The sequence below is a fragment of the Leptonychotes weddellii genome, chromosome 12 (genome assembly GCF_054177405.1).
Source record: "Leptonychotes weddellii isolate Sample4059 chromosome 12, ASM5417740v2, whole genome shotgun sequence".
NCBI lineage: Eukaryota > Metazoa > Chordata > Mammalia > Carnivora > Phocidae > Leptonychotes > Leptonychotes weddellii.
The window spans coordinates 31,980,497-31,999,134 of NC_138380.1; the positions used below are offsets into that span (position 1 = coordinate 31,980,497).

Below are 18,638 nucleotides of genomic sequence, written 5' to 3' on the forward strand. Positions count from 1 at the left end.
GTGGGTCACTTTGCAGGAGACCCTACTCTGATCTCACACTGCTAGGATTGCAGGGAAATCTGCAGGGTTCAACCACTGGGAATCTGACAGAGAAGGAGGCAGGGGCTTGCAACAATCAGCACACAGATCTTGGCAGACCGAGTTCATACCTGTGGTGCCCAAGTAGTAATCCCAACCAGCAGTTCTGTTCATCCGCAGAACCAAGTTGGCGGTGTACTCTGACAAGGCAACTCAATGGGATGCAGGCCCACCTCATTTGGATCCCCAAACAAGGAATTTTGCTGGCCTTAGAGCACAGTTTGCCCAGGCTCACACAAAGAACTTAATTATAGTACCATCCTCTGTGGAAAGTGTCTTCTGGCCCTATTTGACCAGAAGTGCTGGTGACCACCCCCTGGAAGCAGTGCAGCTCAGCAGTACTGGAGCCGAGAGGGGAGCAGACAGAGCTGATCGCCCCCAGAGCAGAGGCAGTACCAGGCGAAGGCTGAGGGTAGCTCCTGGCCCCTCCCAACCAGGGAGTCTGTTTGAGAAACTGTGAATACCCTGGAGAGGCCCCTCCCCGCTTCCTGAAGATCTGAGAAAAAGCCCCTCCTGTTGTAGAGTGTGTCCCCAGTGCCATCTGACCAGAAGGGCTGGAGACAACTTCTAGAAGCTGTGCAGCCCAGCAGCACTCAAGCTAAGAGGTGGGTGGGCAGAGCATACATAGTATACAAACAAAGCCAGTGGCCCTGTTCAGTGAGGAAAACTGGGGTATGGGTGGACTTTAGTTAAGACAGCAAACAGAGTTTTATCAGTCTTAGAACTGCTTCTCCTTCTGTGTCTGGGCAGGTAATCTAATTTGTAGCCTCACTCACCACTGAATAAAGCCTTCAGCCTGTCCAACTAAGGAACCTAAGCAGAGCAGATGGAAAGCTGCACGGCGCATTCAACAGGCCTACATAACAGTGACACTTGAAAAGAGAGCACAGCCTGTGGCTTCTTCTGTCTGCAGAGCAAAACCAGTGGCCTCACCTGACCAGGGAATTCAGTGCATAATCTGATCTGATTCAGGACCCAAACAACAAGCTGTATAGGCCCTGAATTCTGTCCTGTAACTCCACGAGGGCAGGAAAGCTAATTCATAATCCCATTTATTACTGAATATAGTACCCAGTCCCAACCATGTAGTAAGCCAGACCAGAGAACCCAGGCAACCACAGAGCCCACCCTACAGCCTCTCTTGGGTAGGGAACAAAGCCAGTAATCCTATCCAGCTGTTCTCAGCTAGTGGCACAACATCCCTATCCCCACCCTTAGAGCCTGAACAACTGCTAACACAAAAATAGACCATAATAGCAGGCCCAAATGACCAAGAACATTACCAGCAGATATTCACAGAAACCCAACTCAGCTGACTGGTGTAGAATTGTCTTTGCCAAGGCAAATCTGTAAAATCTAGAAGAGGAGCCCTATTAGTCAAATGCACAGATACCAACATAAAGAATAAAGGATCACCAAAAATTAGGTAAATGTGAACCACCAACAGAAACTAATAAAGTTCCAATAAGTGACCCTAAAGAAATAAAGATCTATGAACTGTCAAACAAAGAATGCAGAATAATCTCTTTAAAGCACTTTTGTGAACTACAAGAAAAGACAGACAGACAGCTGAGTGAAATTAGGAAAACAATATATGCAAAAAATGAGAAGTTTAGCAAGGTAATAGCACCCATCAAAAAATCCCAGAAATCCTAATTGAAAAATATAACAACTGACCTGAAGAATTCAATAGAGAGTTTCAAAAGTAGACTATAACACACCTTAAGTAACTAGAGAAAGAATAAATTGAGCCCAAAGTTAGCATAAAAAAGGAAATGGTAAAGACTAGAGAATAAAGAAATGAAACAGAGAACACAGAAACAATAGAAAAGGTTAACAAAATTAAGAATTGGTTCTTTGATAAGATAAACAAAATTGACAAACCATTAGCTAGACTAGCCAAGGAAAAAAGAGAAAAGACACAAATCAACAAAATTAGAAATGAAAAAGGAGACCTTACAACTGATACCATAGAAATTCAAAGGATCATAAGAGGCTACTATGAACAACTCTACACCAACAAACTGGACAACCTAGAAGAAATAGAACAATTTTGGAAACATACAACTAACCAAGACTAAATGAGGAAGAAATAGAAAATCTAAACAGACCAATTACTAGAAAGGAGGTTGAATCTATAATAAAAAAATCTACCACTGAAGAAAAGCCCAGGATGGATGGCTTCAATGGTGAATTTTATCAAACACTTGAAGAACCAATACCAATCTTTCTCAAACTCTTCCAAAACTGAAGAGGAGGGAACTCTCCCAAACTCATTTTACAAGACCAGCATAATTCTGATACCAAAACCAGAAAAGGACAATACTAGAAAAGAAAACTGTAGGCTAATATCCCTGATACATACAGAAGCAAAAATTCTCAATAAAATACTAGCCAACCAAATGCAGCAGCACATTAAAAGGATTATATACCATGATCAAGTGGGATTTATCCCTGGCATGCAAGAATGGTTCAATATATGCAAATCAATCAAGGTGATACGTCACATCAATAGAATAAAAGAAAAGCAACATATGATCATCTCAACAGAGACAGAAAAAGCATTTGACAAAATTCAAATTCCATTCATGATTAAACAAAAACCCTTAACAAATTAGGCACAGAAGGAATATATCTCAATATAATTGATGCCACACATATGACAAGCCCACAGCCAGTATCATATTCAATAGTGAAAGACTGAAAGCTTTTCCTCTAAGATCAGGAACAAGACAAGGGTTTCCACTCTTACCACTCCTATTCAAAATAAAACCAGAAGTCCTAGCTAAAACAATCAGACAAGAAAAAGAAAAGTTATCAGAATTGGAAAAAAAGAAGTAAAGCTGTATCTATTTGCAGATGATATGATTATATATATAGAAAATCCTAAAGATTCAACCAAAAAAGCTGTTAGATCTAATCAACAAATTCAGTAAAGTTGCAGGATACAAAATTAACATACAAAACTCAGTAACATTTTATAAACTAACAGCAAATTTTCTGAATAAGAAATAAATCAATCCCCTTTACAATAGCATCGAGAACAAGAAAGTACTTAGGAATAAGTTTAACAAAGTAGGTGAAAGATCTCTACTCTGTAAATAATGGACATTGATGAAAAAATTAAAGAAGACATAAATAAATGGAAAGGTATCCAGTGACCATGGATTGGAAGAATTAATATTGTTAAAATGTCGATACTACCAAAAGCTATCTATAGATGGATTCAATGCAATCCCTAACAAGACTACAGTGTATTTTTACAGAAGTAGAAAAAACACTCCTAAGACTTTTATGGAGCCACCAAAGACCCCAAATGGCCCCCAAAGAAATCCTCAGAAAGAAAAAAGCAAGAGGCATCACACTTCCTGATTTCAAGTTATATTATAAAGCTATAGTCATCAAAACAGTATGGTGCTGACAGAAACACAGACAAACAGACCAACAGAACAGAATCAAGAAATAAACCCAAGAATATATGGTTAACTAATACCTGACAAAGGAGCCAAGCATATTCAATGGAGAAAAGACAGTCTTTTCCATAAATCTGGGATAACAGGATATTCACATGTAAGAGAATGAAACTTGACCCATATCTTCACCACTACAAAAACCAATTCAAAATCTATTAAAGACATACATGTAAAACCTGAAACCATGAAACTCCTATAAGAAAACAGGAATAAAGCTCATTGACATGGGTCTTGGTAATGATTTTTCAGATAGGACACCTAAAACATAAGAAACAAAATCGAAAATAAACAAGTAGAATTACATCAAACTAAGAAGCTTCTGCACAGCTAAAGAAATCATCAGCAAGGTGAAAAGACAACTTGCAGCATGGGAAAAAATATCTGTAAACCATACATCTGGTAAGGGGTTAATGTCCAAAATATATAAAGAATTCATAAAGCTCAATAAAATTTTTTAAATTTATTTTTAAAATTTTAATTCCAGTATAGTTAACATACAATGTTATATTAGTTTCAGGTGTACAATACAGTGATTCAACAATTCTCATGCATTAATCAGTACTCATCAAGATAAGTGTACTCTTAAAACCCCTACACCTATTTCACCCATCTCCCACCCACTTCCCCTCTGGTAACCATCAGTTTGTTCTCTATATTTAAGAGTCTGTTTTTCGGTTTACCTCCTTTTTTTTTCTTAATTTTTTCCTTTGTTTTGTTTCTTAAATTCCATGTATGAGAGAATTCATATGGTATTTGTCTTTCTCTAACTTATTTCACTTAGCATTATACTCTCTAGATGCATCCATGTCATTGCAAATGGCAAGATTTCATTCTTTTTGATGGCTGAGTAATATTTCATCATATATATACCATATTTTCTTTATCCATTTGTCTATCAATAGACACTGGGTTGCTTCCATAATTTGCTTATTGTAAATAATGTTGCAATAAACAGAGGGATGGCATATATCTTTTCAAGTTAGTGTTTTTGTATTCTTTGGGTAGATAGTAGTGGCATTACTGCATCATATGGTAATTCTATTTTAATGTTTTGAGGAACTTCCATACTGTTTAGAAAAAAAATTAATGGGAAAAGGACCTGAAGAGACATCTCTCCAAAAAAGATCTACAAAAGGCCAACAGGTACATGAAAAGATGCTCAAGATCAATAGTCATTAGGGAAAAGCAAATCAAAACCACAATGATTCTAACAATACTGGTTAGAATGGCCATCAGTAAAAAGACAAAAGATAACAAATGTTGGCATGGATGTGAAGAAAAGGTAACCCTTGTGCACTGTTAGTGGGACTATAAATTGGTACAGCTACTATGGAAAACAGTATGGTGATCCTCAAAAAATTAAAAATAAAACCACCATATACTTCTGGGACTATATCCAAAGGAGATGAAAACACGTACTCTAAAAAATATCTGCACTCCCATGCTCATAGCAGCATTACTCATAATAGCCAAGATATGGAAACAACTCAAGTGTCCATCAATGGATGAATGGGTAGAGAAGTTGTGCTATAGATACAGATATAGATATATGAAATATTATTCAGCCATAATAAATCAAAACAATCCTGCCATTTGGAACAACATGGATAGATTTTTTTTTTTTTAAAGATTTTATTTATTTATTTGAGAGAGAGAGAATGAAAGACAGAGAGCATGAGAGGGAGGAGGGTCAGAGGGAGAAGCAGACTCCCCGCTGAGCAGGGAGCCCGATGCAGGACTCGATCCCGGGACTCCAGGATCATGACCTGAGCTGAAGGCAGTCGCTTAACCAACTGAGCCACCCAGGCGCCCCGCAAAAATATGATGTTGGAGAATGGAAGTAGTACATATTTTGAAAAAAGAATTTTTAGTAATTATATATATGTACATATATGTATATATGTATAATACATACATGGTTATTTCTCATTTTTCACAGATTCCATATTTATGAATTCACTTATATGCTAAAATTGATTTGTAACCCCAAATCAATACTGATAGCATTTTTGTGGTCCTTCATAGACATGAACATTTCTAGCTGAGGTTGAACAAGGTGACACTCTGCCTTCTTATTTCAGCTCTTACACTGTAAAAAAATATCCTCTCAGTGGTCTATGTAGTGCCATATTTGTGCTTTTTGTTGGTGATTACACTGTTCAAAACAGCCCCCAAGTGTCGTGCTGAAGTGCTGTGTAGTGTTTCTAACCACAAGAGGCTGGGACATGCCTTATAAAGAAAATATATGTAACTTAAATGAGTTTTGTTTAGGCATGAGCTACAGTGACGTTGGCTGTGAATTCAATGTTAACAAATCAACAATATGTATTAAGTAAGGTGTTTTTAGACAGAAACATTCATAAAATAAAGTTATGTATTGATCAGTTGATGAAAATGTTGTGACCAGAGCCTCACAGGAACCCAACCCTGTCTGTCCTGTAGGAGCAATGACTCAGTATTCACTGCCTCAGTGTTTGTGGTGGCTCTTTAGAACACAATTACACTGGAAATGAGAATTGACTGTATGTATGTATGTGTGCATAGTGATTTTATCATATACTAATTATAGAAAGGAAAACTCAAAAACTTTCATAGCTGGTAGGGATACACAGAGCAGTCTGTAGTCAAGAATATAATCCACCAGTGCTTGCTTCAGCAGCACATATACTGAAAAAAAGAAAAGAATACAATCCTCCATTCAACAATATGTTTGACATTCATGTTAACCACATGGTTCCATCAGCTGAAAGTGGTTGACTAACTGGAAAGAACAGAAACTTAAAAATTGATAAACCTAAGTTTAAATATTAACTGGAACACTTACCAGTTGTGTGGGGTTTGGTAGTACTCAAACTTTTTACCCCTTTATAAAATGCATGCTCATGGATATTAAATTAAGTAAATCAGAAAATGTACCTAAATCAAAGCCCAAATGATTTTACTTGCTTAATGAACATTAGTTTCTTTTGTTGCCTGTTAAATCCCCAGGGAATTGCCTAAAAAATCCCCAGAGGGGAAATTTAACCAATTCAGTCTACTGGAACTTGGGGAAAAGCTACCACAAAGACAATGATAGTAACTGAGATTGATTTTGTTTAGTGTTAGTAGGCGAAGTATATGTACCTTGTTGATACCTTTTGTGGCAACTATTAGGAGCCTAAAGGTAATGCTTATTATTTTGTAACCGCTTTTTTTCCTAAGTTAGTAATAATTCATAAGAGAAGTTAAACAAGTAGTATTCTACATAATCACTGTATATGGAACACAAAAAGCAACATTATCCATTTTCCTAATTATTATAATTAAATACTGAAAACCTCACGTGCAGTTGTTGATAATGATGAAGCAGACAGCACATTAATAAAACCATTCTCCTGATTTGATAGTCATAACTTATCAATTATCAATTGTTTTCCAAATTTACAGTGTGATCACATATTTATTAATTCAACTTGCAAGTGCTTAATAAGTATCTACTATGTACCAGCACTAAGCTAGGTACCAGGGATACAAAGATGAATAAGATATGGCTCTTAGTCTCAGGCTTCCATTCAGTGGAAGGGTTTCACAGTCATTTTACACAAAACTGTATCTAGTTTTTGTTTTGTTTTGAGTATAGTTGACACGTAATGTTCTATTAGTTTCAGGTGAACAACTTAGTGATTTGACAAGTATTTGACATACTTTATGCTATGTTCACAAGTATAGCTACCATCTGTTCCATTACACCACTATGACAATATCACTGACTGCATTCCTTATACTTTCATTCCTGCGATTTACTCATTCCATAACTGGAGGCCTGTATCTCTCCCTCCCCCTCACTCATTTTACCCAAGCTCCCACTCTCTCCCCTCTGGGAACCATCAGTTTGTTCTCTGTATTTATAGTTCTGATTCTGCTTTTTGTTTTATTCACTTTTTTACCTTCCACTTATGAGTGTGGAATCATACAGTATTTGTCTTTCTCGGTCTAACTCATTTTCCTTAGCATAATGCCCTCTAGGTCCATCCATGGCATGATCTCATCCTTTTTAATGACTGTAATATACCTGTGTGTGTGTGTGTGTGTGTGTGTGTGTGTGTGTGTATGTACTACATTTCCCTTATCCATGACAGACACAGGTTGCTTCCATGTCTTGGCTGTAGTAAATAATACTGCAATAAACACAGGGGTGCATATATCTTTTTGAGTTCATGTTTTCATTTTCCCTAGGCAAATACCCAGTAGTGGAATTATTGGATCATGTGGTATTTCTATTTTTAATTTTTTGAGGAACCTCCATACTGTCTCTCCACACTGGCTGTACCAATCTACATTCCCATCAACAGTGCACAAGGTTTTCTCCTTCTCCACATCCTTGCTTGCTGCACTTGTTGTTTCTTGTCTTCTTGATTTTAGCTACTCTAACAGGCATGAGGTGATATCTCATTGTGGTTTTTATATGCATTTCCCTAATGATTAGTGATAATGAGCATCTTAAATGTGTCTGTTGGCCATCTGCATGTCTTCTTTGGAAAAATGTCTTCTTTGGAAAAAATGTCTATTCTATCTATTTTTTAATTAGATTGTTAGGTTTTGTTTTTGTTTTTTTTTTTTTTTGGTGTTGAGTTGTATAAGTCCTTTATACATTTTGAATACTAACCCCTTATCAGATAGTCATTTGGAAATATTTTCTCCCATCCAGTAGGTTGTCTTTTTGTTTTCTTGATGGCTTCCTTACTGTACAAAAGCTTTTTATTTTTATATAGTCCCAATTGTTGATCTTTGCTTTTGTTTCCCTTGCCTGAGGAGACATATCTACATCTAGTTTTATAATATGATATCATGGGCTTGCACATCCAACTGGACTATGTTAAAACTGTTCTGTGGAGATTGCTTGGGTGGTTCAGAGCACTGCAGGTTTATTGTCCACATTCTCCCCATGCCCGTCTGAAAGAAGCTAGGAAATACTAAGGTGGAAAGGTCCTGACAGGCCTTTTCGGTCGAACAAAAATGGTACATTCAGGAGCCAGCTAGCCTGGTCCTAGTGATATCTCAGTTTTACATGAATAAGTGGCAGCTACCCCTTTCGGAGGAATCTTCCTTCCCAATTCCACTATCCAAAATGAAGCTGCTGTTTAAATGAGTATCTCAATTCACAGAGGTGCCCCTAGATGCTTCAGTCTGTTTCACTGATACTTGGGCTAAATGGAAATCTGATGATGTTCCTTACCCTACTGTTGTTGCTTAGTCATTCTGCTCAGTAGGCATAACTCAAGGCAGTCCTTGTAGCCCCAACCAAAATTCCCCTTGATGAACCATGCTATATTTTTACTAAATCTTGGACTATTGCCAATGGTCCAGCTGTTTAGTCTATCCCTGGAAGATCACAGACTGACACGTTAAAGACACTTACCACTAGGACTACTAACTGTGGGGGGAAATTGTGACTACTGATCAGATTGTATGGATCACTCTTTAGAGGCCCTCAGCAAGAGAATTTCTCTGATGGGATTAACTAGAATCAAAGATGCTCATGAAGCTGTCCAGGCCAGATCACCGCCATTGCTACCAGAATGCATCATCATACCAGACAAGCAGTACATCCACTGTCATGAACTACACACAGTCAAGGACTCTTGCTGATGCAGAAGCTAACACTATGCTGGACTTTCAACACTGGCCAGAAGTTGGTCCACTGGTGTATAGTGTAGAAGTACTCTAAACAAGTAGCGTTTGCTAAGAACTATGAAGGTTCTGACATGAAAACTGACAAGTTAACCAGGTTTCTGAGCTCCAATTTCCACAGAGTGGTAAAAAGAGGGCCAAGTGGTAACTGCAGACACAGTGGTTATGTTATAGGAGATCACTAAGCTCAAGGGAAGTAAGTTTGTCCCATCTTTATCCCAGAGGGATACACTGTCTTTATTATAATGTATAGTGAACAAACCTGCTCTCTGCTCCAGAAGAAGGCTGTAGCTCTATCTTACAAGACTCTTCCCTATACAGACACTTTCGAAGAGATATCCTGTAAGAAAAGAACCAGGTAGTTCCTCTGCTCACAGGATGTATAAACATGAAAGAACCATGGGGGACTGTCTCCCAATAGCACTGACTCCACCTGCTCCTAGCAAACTGATTATCCTGGACCTCTGCCCCTCTCTCAGGGCTACTGCTGGTACTTCACAGCTGTTGACACTTTTTCAGATTACAGCGGCACTGTGCCAGTCTAATTGGCCAACTCTGGCCACACTATTGTGGCCCTTGAAACATAACTATGCCATATTTCAGCTTCTGGACTATCTACAGTCTGACAATAGTGCATCTTTTGTCACAAAGGTAACCCAACAATAGACTGAATGCCAAGTTATTTGAGGAACAGTCCATGCTCCCTGACTTCTGCAGGTATCTGAGCTGTCAGGACTGGAAGAGCTTCCTCGAGAAAGTGATTCAGAAAGATTTCTGAACCTGTATCTCTCATCTCCTCTTGATCCCTATACCTTTGTTGGGCAGCTTCCCTGAATGTAGCTGTCTCCAAAAAGGGCTTATCTCTTTTTGACCAACTCCTGGATAATGATCCAGGATGAAAGGGGTGATGGTTATATAGAGCTGTTTTGAAAATTTGGGATTCTACTCTGACCACTTCTGGATATGATGCATTTTTCTCTACCCTAACAGCAATTTCCAGCCAGCCTGCTTAGTACATCTTTCAGGTGGCAATCCAGTTATGAGAGGAGCTAGAGAATTCAAACTTAATTGTAGTTCAGTCTTCTGTATACTATACTTTGATTAACAAAATCCTAGGCCATAAGTATAATGACCTCTGGGTTGAGTATACTATTCACCCAGCCCCTACGCTGGCACTGGGGAAGGAGGGCCTTAGACTCTGAGAGATGGAAGAGGAGAGGAACAATTAATGCTCCCTGAACCTTGAACCTTGTTTAAATACTCCTGATGCCCACTGGCCTTGAGTTATAGAGTGTATGGGAACCAAAACTGCAACTATCCAGTGATCTTGCCCATGTGATTTAACCAAACTAATAATGTAAATTGATGATCCAAATAAGCTCAACAACATATCTCAAAGAGGAGTACTGGGCCCCTTTCAGTTAATGTTTTTATGTGATGGAGACTGAGCCATAGACAATCTCTCCATTGGAGAATTGCTTTTTAGCCCATCTATTTCTTCCTCTAACTATTGACAATGACACCAAAGATCAGCTTGTTAGTCTAAACTTCCTTGTGTGGGTCATAATAGATAATTAATTGGCCTTACACTTATCTTGGCTGACTAAAACAAGACCTACCAGTCTTTCTTGGTGTTTATATAAAATTGGCTGAGTCCAGGATTCTGTGAGTATAACAGATCAATACTACAGGTTCTTATCCTGCTGTTTGGAATCCTATTAATAGTAGCCTTAATTAAATGCTTTATAATACAAATTGAACAGTTTGATCTCAACCTCTATCAGTCAAGTTAATCAGACTGGCCAACAAGTTAGCCAACTCATGAAAACTCACCAAAAGCCAAGATAGTATACGTGATACAGCAAAATAAAGGCTTCCCGAGATGTCCACACCTTAACCCCCAGAACCTATGAAAATGTTACCTTATATTAAAAAGGGGAATTAAGGTTGCAGATGAAATTAAAGTTACTAATTAGCTGACCTTAAAATAGAAAGATTATCCTGAGTTATCTGGTGGGCCAACTGTAATCAGAGGGTCCCTAAACATGGAAGACGGAAGAAGATGAAGCAATGTATGAATGATGTGCTGTGAGAAAGACTCAGTGGGCCATTCCTAGCTTCGAAGATGAAAGGAATCCAGGAGCCAAAGAATGCAATGGCTTCTAGAAGCTGGAAAAGGCTAGAAAACAGATTCTTCCCTAGAGACTCCAGAAAGGAACATAGCCTTGCTGACACCTTGATTTCAGTCCAGTGAGATCCATTTCATACTTCTGACCTCCAGAACTGTAAGGTAATAAATGTGTGTTGTCTTATGTTGGAGTTTGTATTAATTTGTTAAAGCAGCTAACACAGTGTAAGGTTCCTCTCCTACAGCCCTTACGGATGTAACAAGAAAGCAAGACCCTATCCTATCTTCACCTGGTCCACGGCTCAAGGTTGTATTTGCAGTGAGGAACCTTGAAGGATGAGATATTCTCTCTCTCTGGGACAAAGAACAGGCCTGCCTACTGCTTTCTATAAAAGTAGCAAATTTCCATAGCTCAGTGCTCTTCAGCTCCAACACATACCCACTGTGTTCATAGCATCAATGTGGGCTATATGGGTCCACAGCACTTGGGAGCAAGAAAAACTGACGCCAACGTGCTGACTGATGCTCAGGCTGCTTGCTGTGCTATAACTAATACATTCCTTTGTCTCTGATCTAGGAGTTTCATGTCTTCTGCCAGCATCCATGAAACAGTAATAGACTGACTTATTAGATTGTAAGTAGGATAAAATCAAATACCAGACCTGACACTCTCTGGATAATCGGACAGATCTTTGAGCATCCCATACTTTAATACATAAATTCCCTTCTCCAAATCACCACAGATTGCAGGCACAGAGAAAAGTGATAGGGCATTTTAAAAGCCAATAGTTTGCTTACTACTTTCCTCTTGTGCCCAAAGAGCAGTACGCATAAGTGCTTGAGAGACACTTTCAAGATCCTAAGTCTGGTTCTTCTATTTGTTAGCTGTGTGACCTTGGGCAAGTTATGTAACTCATCTGTCAAAATGGGAAGAGCAGTAGCTACCTTGCAAGGTTGTTGAGACATTAAATGAGTTAATGTATGTAAAGTGACTAGAAGAGGCCAGCACACAATAGCACTCTATGAATTTTAAATGTTTTTGTTACTAGCTGGCCTTTAGTGAGATTTGGTCAGGACTGGTGAGAATCCAAAGGGTGGGAAAGAAGGAACAATTGTCCTTCTAGTTCCAAAGCTCTCATTTTGACAATTCTTCATAACAAGTAAGGACTGGGTATAAAATAATGTTTTTATAAAAATTATTTCAAGAGGGGTAGAGAATATTGAGAACCATATTTTAAATAGAAGTAGATCTAGATAGATCTCAAAAGCAGAATTGATTCAAGAAATCTGCCTCTGTATTTCCATTATATAGTCTTCAGTGCCTTTGAGTAAACGAAATCTGATTAACACTCTAATTTAATTTACTTAAAGGAGCTGTAATACTCTAAAACTGTTGTTATAAGGAGATTTATTCACAGAAGTAAATAAAATAATTATGAAGCGGATGAAATGACTACACAAGCCATTTTACAAGAGGGATATATTTTTCCTTCTTTTCAATGAATGTTTAAAGCTCTCCTTCAAGCTCTTGGTAAATCTATTGATCTGTGAAACACAGTGCACTCCAGGGAGGCAATTCAGTTGACATTACATATCAAATGATGAGATGAATAATGATCATACCATTTGGTAATTAAACGTCTTACAAACCTTTTAACTGACTGAACGTCAAAAAAGTCAAACGAGGTCAAACATATTGTATTTTTCCATTCTCATATTATGAATATAAACAATAATGTTAAAAGATATCCAGAATAAGAAGGCATAATAAAAATATTTAAAGATAAAATATATATGAGACATCTAGCTTACTATTAACTGTATGTGTAATGTGTCCTCTTTGCAGCATGTGGAATTATTTTCTACCCTTACATGTTTTCCTTTTAAAGTTGTTACAGAAATATTTCAAACCACTGCTCTGTATGTGCAAAGGAGATGTGGGAAATATTAACTACAATCAGTAAAGATAAAGTATAACTAAGAGAACACGGATTATAAAGATTGCAATCATCTAATATCAATTTGTAAATTCTATTATAACAATTTAACAGTGAAGGATACTTATTTAAAATTTTACATATTTTATTTATTCCCTAGTCCAGCAAGAGCACCCCCCCACACACCCCATACATACACTTACCATCCTTCAAGTGGCTGATCACTAAACCATTTAAAATGTAAAAATTAGAAACCCATATTAATTAAAGACCTGCAGAAGCTAAAATGTTTGTTTCTTAAAGGCTACTACTTTCTGTGGCCATAAATAGATCACCTAGATTACATCATGAACAAAAAATCCTTTAGTGAGAAATTTAAAAATTTTAAGTAGACCCCCATGCCTATTTGTTATCATATAAACTAAAATGTAGCTATTTGTTGCACCTAATCACAATTATCTAATCATCTAAGTTATTTAATTATAATTGCACTTAAGGTCCTTCTGTTAAATATCTAGCACCATATTTACTTTAATCATTATTCTTAAAAAATTATTAAACAGAGTTTTTTAAGGTATTTAATACATCTATGATAATGGCTACAGCTTTAAAATGTAAAATGATGAATAACTGAATAAAAATATCTTATGTTTTCCTCATTCTAGAAGCATCAGTTTACTTATGCTGTTAATGTTCTAATTTTACATACTTTAATTAAATTTAGCTTATTTTGTTAATTATTGATCATAATGGCTCACAAAGGTTCCAACTGATCAACAACATGAATAAAAGAAACTATCCAAAAATTTGAGATTAAAAGTATATTTTCAAAAAGATAAAGATACACTAGTTTCAGATTTCTAAGGCATACCACAAATAGGAAAGGTTGACCATATTAAGGAAACATGAGTAAAAATCAATTTTTGAGAAAGATTAACTATAAAACAAAGGTAGAAAATGATCTACAAAGAAAGAGATAAGGACTGGGGTGCCTGGGTGGCTCAGTCGTTAAGCTTCTGCCTTCGGCTCAAGTCATGATTCCAGGGTCCTGGGATCAAGCCCCGTGTCGGGCTACCTGCTTCTGGGAAACCTACTTCTCCCTCTCCCACTCCCCCTGCTTAAAATCTTAAAAAATCTTAAAAATCTTTAAAAAACCTTAAAAAAAAAAAAAAAGAAAGAGATAAGGACTGGTTATCAGAGGGCATGAAAGATGAATGCTTCCATGAAAGTTATTCTTGACTTCAGTGCTTTGGTCAAACAAGCCCTCCACTAAAATCCCTCAATGACTTTTTAGATTCACTTTGTGATATCTGAGATTTCCTTTAGAATACCAGAAAACTCTTTAATAAATACCTTCTATTTTCCAAACATATCTTCAGTCATATTTTCTTATATGTGTATAAGATTCTTCATAATCATGTGCAGTTAAAATTCCAAACAGCTCAACCTTTATCCTTTAAAAATCAAGTTTCACATTATCTATGAAAATTACTTGTTTAACAGGAAGTGATACGGATTTTACGTCAACTATTCATAATTATATTAGTTATCTATTGCTGTGTAACAAATTGCCACAAACCTAGCAACTTAAAGCAACATGTATTTATTATTCTAGAATCTCTATGAGTCAGGTGTCTGGACACAGCTGAGCTGGGTCACCTGCCCAGGCTCTCACAAAGCTGCAATCGAGGGGTTGGCTGGGCTGTGTTCTCCCTGGAGCTCTAGATTCTGTTTCAAGCTCACATGACTGGAGGCAGAGTTCAGTTCCTTTTAATTGTAAAACTGAGGGCTCCATTTTCTTGCTGGCTATAGGCTGGGGGTTCTCCTAGCCCCGGAGAGCCTGCTTGTGAAAGACAGCAATTTCTCAGGTACTCTCAAAACGCATTATCTTACTTCTTCACACATAGTAGGATCATCTCTGACTCCAGTTTGTTAAAATGGAGTTTTATATAACATAATTTATTTACAGGAATGACTATCCTACCACCTTTGCAATATTCAGCTGGCTAGAAACAAGACATAGGTAGTGCCCTCTCGAAGAGAGTGGATTATACAAAGGTATGACTCATTATGGAGTCACCTTTGAGTATGTCTATCGCAATAATTCTTAGATTAAATCATTCCTAGATTAAAGTTATAAACTCTGGAATCAGACTGCTTTGGTTTAAATTCTGGCTCCACCCTTCCAAATTACTAATTACGTCTGTTTCTCCAACTTAAAATGGAATGATACTACCTCCTTTTAAAGTAGCTGTGAGGACTAAGTTAATTTCTAAAACTGCTTAGAGAAGTATCTGGCAAGTAGGAAGTTTCATAGCATTAACTAAATTAATATTTGAACATCTATATACATTTCTAATAACCCAATATATTTTACCATCAAAATTTCATACACTGTGACTGTAAAGATGTACACTGTCATTTCTCTGCATGATTCATATTTGCATATGTGCAAATGTGTGCTCTGCCAACCAACGTAAAAACATGGGAATTCCTAAAGAGCATTCAATTAGTTAACAAAGATCAAAATATGGAATTACATGCAAGAGAGCAGTCAATAAATATTGCTAAGTAATCATGATGGTAATTGAAATCTACAGTTAAAACTTAAGTTATGAGTTGACTTCTGCTAATCACCAGCCTCGGGGACTTACTTCTGCTTTCTATTATACCAATCACAAATGCTCAATTTCTCAAATATTATTATTTAGTGATGAGTGATACCTCCACCCTTTTAATTACATTCAATGAGCTGACTAAAAAATTAGGTGGCAAACCACAGAGAATTTATACAAATGCCAAGTACTGGAGATTGGAGGAAATACCTATTCTTTGGGATGTTTACCAGACCTTGAGACACAATGGAATCATCTAAGAAGGTAAGTCTGAACAAACATTCCTCGAGGACTTTGCCAAGTTATGCTGACAAAAGTAACATACTTCATTTTACGTATTTACAAAATATGATACTTAAAAGAGATCATAGAAGTCTAGTGCAAAATGCCTTTTTAAAAATCATTTTCCACCAATAAATCATGGATCTGAACTTCAGACAGATAAATAGACTTGTCTAACTTCACAGATAGTAGCAGAGACAAAGAACTCCAGTCTCTCAACAACGCAACCAAAGCTTCTCAGTGGTGGAAGCCACACTGCTTTATAAAGGGAGTTCTGGAAATTTATGAGAGAATTTTTGGTTGTAACAATTTGAGACATTGTTACCACATGTGGGCAGGGGTCATGTCTGCTAGTCATCCTGAAATAAAGAAGAAAACTACTGCATCTTGCAAGACTTTTTCTAAACATTCATGAAAATAAAGAACTTGTGACTAGACCTAACCTTATTTTGCATATAAAATCTACTTTTTCATATACCCTGAGTTTATCAGGAGTTCAGTAATACTGTATTAAGGTAATACTTATTTTCTTCAGAACTGTCCCACTTTCATCATTTTGAGAAATAGCACTAATCATGGCTCATGTATCCTCTTATTTTTAGCTATCATAATTATAGTTATTCTACAAGTAGGGCAACTACATGACTACTTCATAAAATCTCTTAATTTAGTCATTCCTGATCATTTACATTTTCTGTTATACTGATTTTTGAAATTATATGTATCAAAACATATCTAAGAATTTCATTTCATATTAGTAAAGGGAGAATTACAAAATATTTGTTATAAATGGTGGACTTATGACTCAGGGTGTTAAGCAGCACTTGGCCTACTCCGTCCCTTCTTAGGATTAATTTTAAATTAGTTTATACAGGGAAAGGAATCCTTTTCAGGTTTTATAAATGACAGTTCTAAAAGATAAGTCACTTAGGAGCTAATATTTAAGTGTTTTAAAAAGTGTACAGTATCAAGAAAAAAATCCTCTATGGATAAAAATTCCAATTTTTAAAGGCTTTTGAACCACATGATCTACAACATCATTGTCTTTAAAGGTGTTAAAATCCTGAGCAGAAACACAAGCAAAGATACAGTAAATCTTTATTCCTTGGAATGCTTGAGCAATGGAGCACCTGATTAACCATATATAGCAGTAAATTACACACTAATTAGATAATTGCCACTGATTGAGAATTTAATAATTATTTTCTATTTTTAAAAATTTTTTCTTACTTTTAAGAAAAAAATATATGTTTGATGAACAAAGTTAAATCATACAGAAAATAATAAATAAGAAAATGAAAAACTTACAACTATCCCTCAGAAATAACCACTGATAACATTTTGGTGTGTGTATATATACATACACACATACACAAATATATAAATATATATAATCTATATGTATTATGTATATTACATAAAATATGACACATATATAATATACATACTTACCAAATACATATATAGTATAGAATATATACGTATTTCTAGTAATTTTCCTATGAATAACTAAGGAATTTAATCAAAACATATTATTTTTCTTTAATTGAGATATAATGGACATATCATATTAGTTTCAGGCATGCAACATAGTAATTCAACATTTGTATACATTGCAGAACGATTACCACAATAAGTCTAGTTATCATTGTCAACATACAAAGTTAATATATTATTTTTTAAGATTATTTATTTGAGAGAGAAAGAGAGAGAGAGCAGGGGTAGGAGCAGAGGGGGAGGAAGAGGGAGGAGAAATGAATCTCTAGCAGACTCTGCGCTAAGTGTGGAGCCCATATGGGGCTCCATCTCATGGCCCTGAGATGATGACCTGAGCCAAAACCAAGAATACAATGCATGACCGACTGAGCCATGCAGGCGCCCTAAAGTTAATATTATTGACTATAACCCCCACGCTGTACATTATATCCTCATGACTTATTTTACAAATGGAAGTTTGTACTTCTTGAACCCCTTTACCTATTTTTCCCCTGCCAAACTCTCTCCTTTCTGGTAACCACCAATTTGTTCTCTGCTTCTACAAATCTGAGTTTCATTTTGTTTTGTTTGTTTTGTTTTTACAATTCCACATGTAAGTGAAATCACATGATGTATGTCATTCTCTAATTTATTTCACTTAGCATAATAGCCTCAAGATCCATCCATGTTGTTGCAAATGGCAATATTTTATTCTTTTTAATAGCTGAATAGTATTCCTGTGTGTGTGTGTGTGTCTGTGTGTGTGTATACAAGCATCTCTTGTTTTACTGTGCTTTGCTTTACTGAACTTCATAGATACTGCATTAAAAAAAAAAAAATGGTTTGTGGCAACCCTTCACCAAGGAAGTCTATCAGCACCATTTTTCAACAGCATTTGCTCACTTCATGTTTGAGTCACATTTTGGTAATTCTTTCCATATTTCAAACTTTTTCGTTATTATTTTATTTGTTATGGTGA

General features: G+C 36.5%; 1 protein-coding gene across 1 annotated transcript in view; it reads right to left on the reverse strand.

Annotated features, from left to right (window-relative positions):
• FOXP2 (forkhead box P2) overlaps positions 1-18,638 on the reverse strand; it is a 548,145-nt gene that overhangs the window by 354,192 nt on the left and 175,315 nt on the right. The gene's annotated exons all lie outside the window — the stretch shown is intronic.